The 5,196-nt window shown below is 49.1% G+C and overlaps 1 long non-coding RNA gene across 1 annotated transcript; it reads right to left on the bottom strand.

The window, feature by feature from the left end:
- Window positions 1-2,645: 2,645 nt before the first annotated feature.
- On the bottom strand, window positions 2,646-4,934 carry LOC120993440. Its single transcript, XR_005777262.1, has 3 exons — window positions 4,896-4,934; window positions 4,350-4,817; window positions 2,646-2,703 (listed from the first exon to the last, which is right to left on the bottom strand). It is a non-coding gene; the product is annotated as an uncharacterized LOC120993440 (long non-coding RNA).
- Window positions 4,935-5,196: the final 262 nt, after the last annotated feature.

Genomic DNA, 5,196 nt, shown 5'->3' with positions numbered 1-5,196 from the left:
AATTGCAAGGTGGTGGCAGTTAAACTACCCTGTGTGTGGTTTCCAGTCCGGTCGCTCACACGCTTACTTGCGGTCAATCGGCAGTCCAATCCCTGCGCTTTCAGCCTATCGACTGTACGGACTCAAGTTAGACTGTCAGTGTGCTGAAAGTGTCTGGGAGGCCTGTTTGCGGATTAACCACTAGGGGCGCTGTGACGGTTTCGTAACTTATTGTGGCCGCGGCGGTCGCAGTTCGTCACAGGGACTATTTGTATTTAAGGCAGCTTCACTCATCATGAAGTGCCCAAGCGTGGTTGTTGTACCTCCTGACTCTCGCTGAAGCGTCCCACTGTGTCTGTTTATTGGACTTCCTGGATTCTGACCTCTGCTTCGTTTGACTACGCATCTGCCTGCCGTCTGTTTATTGGATCATGTGGATTATAGACCTCTGCACTGTCTGACTACGCATCTGCCCATCGCCTCCTGTAAGTCTGCCCGGATCCTGACCCTGCACTGCCTGACAACGAGACCGCTTATATCTGTATGCTGTATTGCTCTGAACGTTGTTTTGCCTGTATCTGTCAAGTGACTTTTGAATACTGTCTGCCAGTAAAGACCATCTGTTACTTTACTCCACCTTTGTTAGACTCTGTTCACACTACTGCTAGTAGCTGCATTCTGGGTGACTGGTGCCAACACCAGGGTCCTGACTCTGAGAGTCAGCAGTCAGCAATATTGGGCTAATTCCCAGTCCTCTATCAGCTGACACAGAGGATCCACATCCTCTGGTTGTAACAGGAAGTCTCCATACTTTTGGAGTCTGAAGGTTCTTTAGGACCTATTTTAGGCCAGTTATTCAGTTTCTCTCTAAAGGCTCTTTGTACTAAGAAAGGATGATCTTGCATTAAATTTTTCCCAAGCTTGCGTGTAGGCTTCTTCGTCTCTTCTATAGAAGTTACCTTCAAGAACTTCCTTGGCTTCTCAACTAGTAATGATCGAGCACCAAAGTATTCGGGTGTTTGGTAGGGTTGAGCAAACCTGAACTGTAAAGTTCGGGTTTGTACCGAACTTTAGGATTTTTGGACCCGAACCTGAACTTTTCAGTAAAAGTTCGGGTTCAGGTTTTCGAGCCCTGTGACACTGAAAAATAACTTTTAGCTGTCTGTTAGTTAGGTGGGCGTCGGCGGCCATTTTATGCAAGTTCAGTGCACCAGCACAGCATATGTGCTTTTGTTACAGTTAGGCTACTTTCACACTAGCGTTTCACGGATCCGTTTGAAGGGCATTTCAAACGGATCCGTCAATAAACTGACTAAACGGAAGCCATTCAGACGGATCCGTTTGTACGGATCCGTCTGTTTTACGGATCCGTTTGTCACGTTTGTTTCCGTTTTGTCATCCGTTTAGCGGATCCGTTTTGGAAGGAAAAGCATCTCTAGGGTCCATCTTCATGTATTCAGATCTATAGGGTTGTAATGCTCCTATATTTCTCCAGGGCTATCTTGTTGAAGTTCCAAAGCTGGTCCGGCTTCGATAATGGACCACACCTTTCGGACTCTTGTACATGACTACATGCACTTAAAGATGTATAGTGTTCGTTAGAGGGCCATATGTCCCTGATCGTCATTGATCGTGCGTACAGGAGTACAGAGCATCATGATGCTGACCATGTTGTGCCGCAAACAGTGGATCGCCAGGACAGGGGGGCTACCATTGCCAGCCCCAGACCATAAACCCTTTTTGAACAATTATAAATATAATTTTTGTTTATATTTATTTTATTTATTTTCTGTATAAAAAATTAAAAAATGTTTATACTTTACTGCACTGTGTCTGTGTTTTTATTGTCCTGTACAGGGAACCTTGGCACTATAGCTGTGTTGAAATTAAAACTACCCTAGTCTCACTACTGTGCGTTTATTACAACACCCTTGGTAGTTTTTATATCAAAACAGCATTAGTGCCAATGTCGTAAGATCCATTAGAACATGACCATCAATAATGAGCTATCTTTTGGCTCTTTATTGATCGTAGACCCTATGGGCCACAGGAAAGGATGCAGGGCGTAATTGCGGCGTGTGGAGAAAGGAAGGGTCTGAGGAGGAGGGGACCCGAGCATGTGTAGAGGTGGAGGGAGTTTGAAAAGAAGTAGGAGGAAAATACGGGGCAGGAGAAGAAAAAGAAGCAGAAGGAAACACATGCTCGGGGGGGTGGGAAGGGAAAGGTTGGCGGTACTGGCCACTCGTGTGGGATGGGGGGTAGGTGTGGGATGGGGGTGGGGGTGGGGGTTGGGGGCGGTGCATGATTTCCCATTAACCGTTCTCTAGCATGATCTTAAACTCATGCAACTGCTCGGGCGTCATTGAGTCCATCAAACTGATCATGCTTAGCCCATAATGGTAGTTTGGGCTGCGTTGAAACGCCGACTCCGCCCCCTCCCAGCGGCGAATCAAGTCAGCACCAAACTCCATCTGATGTTGGGCGTCGGAAACGACCTCTACAAGGTTCGCATAATCAGCTCGATTTGGCCTACCGGATCTCTGCCTGCTCACCAGGGCTCTCAAATTTTGACGAAAACCTAAGAGCCTCTGTTGAGCGGAGGGACCCGGTAGGGGACTCGGATTATCCTGAGCCGATGCATGAGGGACAGGAGGGCTGGCGCTGGCGATCTGTTCCGGTTCCGCCTCAGGAGGTTGGTCAGGCTCCCGAGTGCTGCTGGCACTTCTGTAGAAAAAAAAAAAAAAGGAAAGTTAGGAATTGTTCTTTAAATAAAACATCCATGTTCTATGCTATGTCTACCGTATACCATAGGGGGCTGGCCAAAACAGGGGAGCCAAACGCTACCCTGTCTCAGACAGCCCCTTACAGTCAGACGCAGAGAACAGTTGTCCATCTGACTGTGGGGGGCTGGCCAAAACAGGGGAGCCAAATGCTCCCCTGTTTTGGCCAGCCCCTTACAGTCAGACGAGAACAGTTGTCCATCTGACTGAGGGGGGCTGGCCAAAACAGGGGAGCCAAACGCTCCACTGTCTCAGACAGCCCCTTAAACTCAGACGGAGAGAAAAGTTGTCCATCTGACTGTGGGGGCTGGCCAAAACAGGGGAGCCAAACGCTCCGCTGTCTCAGACAGCCCCTTAAACTCAGACGGAGAGAAAAGTTGTCCATCTGACTGTGGGGGGCTGGCCAAAACAGGGGAGCCAAACGCTCCACTGTCTCAGACAGCCCCTTACATTCAGACGGAGAGAACAGTTGTCCATCTGACTGTAGGGGGCTAGCCAAAACAGGGAAGCCAAAAGCTACCCTGTCTCAGACAGCCCCTTACAGTCAGACGGAGAGAACAGTTGTCCATCTGACTGTGGGGGGCTGGCCAAAACAGGGGAGCCAAACGCTCCACTATCTCAGACAGCCCCTTACATTCAGACGGAGAGAACAGTTGTCCATCTGACTGTAGGGGGCTGGCCAAAACAGGGAAGCCAAACGCTACCCTGTCTCAGACAGCCCCTTAAACTCAGACGGAGAGAACAGTTGTCCATCTGACTGTGGGGGGCTGGCCAAAACAGGGGAGCCAAACGCTCCGCTGTCTCAGACAGCCCCTTAAACTCAGACGGAGAGAAATATTGTCCATCTGACTGTGGGGGGCTGGCCAAAACAGGGGAGCCAAACGCTCCACTGTCTCAGACAGCCCCTTACAGTCAGATGGAGAGAAAAGTTGTCCATCTGACTGTGGGGGGCTGGCCAAAACAGGGGAGCCAAACGCTCCCCTGTCTCAGACAGCCCCTTAAACTCAGACGGAGAGAAAAGTTGTCCATCTGACTGTGGGGGGCTGGCCAAAACAGGGGAGCCAAATGCTCCACTGTCTCAGACAGCCCCTTACATTCAGACGGAGAGAACAGTTGTCCATCTGACTGTAGGGGGCTGGCCAAAACAGGGAAGCCAAACGCTACCCTGTCTCAGACAGCCCCTTACAGTCAGACGGAGAGAACAGTTGTCCATCTGACTGTGGGGGGCTGGCCAAAACAGGGGAGCCAAACGCTCCCCTGTCTCAGACAGCCCCTTAAACTCAGACGGAGAGAAAAGTTGTCCATCTGACTGTGGGGGGCTGGCCAAAACAGGGGAGCCAAATGCTCCACTGTCTCAGACAGCCCCTTACATTCAGACGGAGAGAACAGTTGTCCATCTGACTGTAGGGGGCTGGCCAAAACAGGGAAGCCAAACGCTACCCTGTCTCAGACTGCCCCTTACAGTCAGACGGAGAGAACAGTTGTCCATCTGACTGTGGGGGGCTGACCAAAACAGGGGAGCCAAACGCTACCCTGTCTCAGACAGCCCCTTTACAGTTTATTTTTTGAACGGTTGTTATAAATATTTACCTTTTTGGTGCCATTGCCTTTCGTAGGAACCCCAGGGCCGCCGTATGGATGTAGGTGGTCCCTGAGGTTCCTCCGGAGCCACTCGGGGCTTGAACCTCCTTGTTGTAATCCCTCCTGAAGCGGTCCCGGATAGATCGCCAACGCGTTGTAACCAGTTTGACTATCGAAAAAAACAATAAAAACTAAAATCAGCATGATGAAAGGAAAAGAACAATATTTTAAAGTATTAAAATACATATTGTTTTACTTACCATATTTCTCCTGAGCCGCCGCATCGAGATCCCCCCAGGTCTCAAAAACTTCAGCACAGATGTCCCTCCAGAGCCGCTGGGTACGACGATGATCGGCGTGGTGGCGGTCGGAGTGGTCCCATAATGCTGGACGCGCCTCCACCAGTTGGATGAGGAGCAGGTTATCTATGCTCGGAACCCCGAACTCCTCATCTTCCCTGGTGGAGCCTACGGAACCCTGAAAAAAAGGAAATACAAAATTTAATGTAAATCCTAATACAAAATGCTAATTAAAACTACTTAATTCAATACTTACACGTCTACGACCGCCACGCTCATTCCCGCGGACTCTGGAGGCGACTGGGGGATCCTCGCTGGCGGCTCTAGGTGCAGATTGCTAAAAACAAATATTTTTTTTTTAGAAGACTGTACTTAAATTTAAAAAAAAATTACGATATCTATATATATTTATATATACATATATATATACTTACTTCTTGACAGCCCCGGTGCCGGCTTGGTCCACCTCGCCTGGACGCAGATGATGAAGACGAAATCTATAATAAGAGCAGATACTGATTAATGCAACGAATCAAACAGTAAAAACTCCAAGTGTT

The sequence above is a fragment of the Bufo bufo genome, chromosome 3 (assembly GCF_905171765.1).
Source record: "Bufo bufo chromosome 3, aBufBuf1.1, whole genome shotgun sequence".
NCBI lineage: Eukaryota > Metazoa > Chordata > Amphibia > Anura > Bufonidae > Bufo > Bufo bufo.
This window is presented reverse-complemented; position numbering and strand designations above follow the sequence as displayed.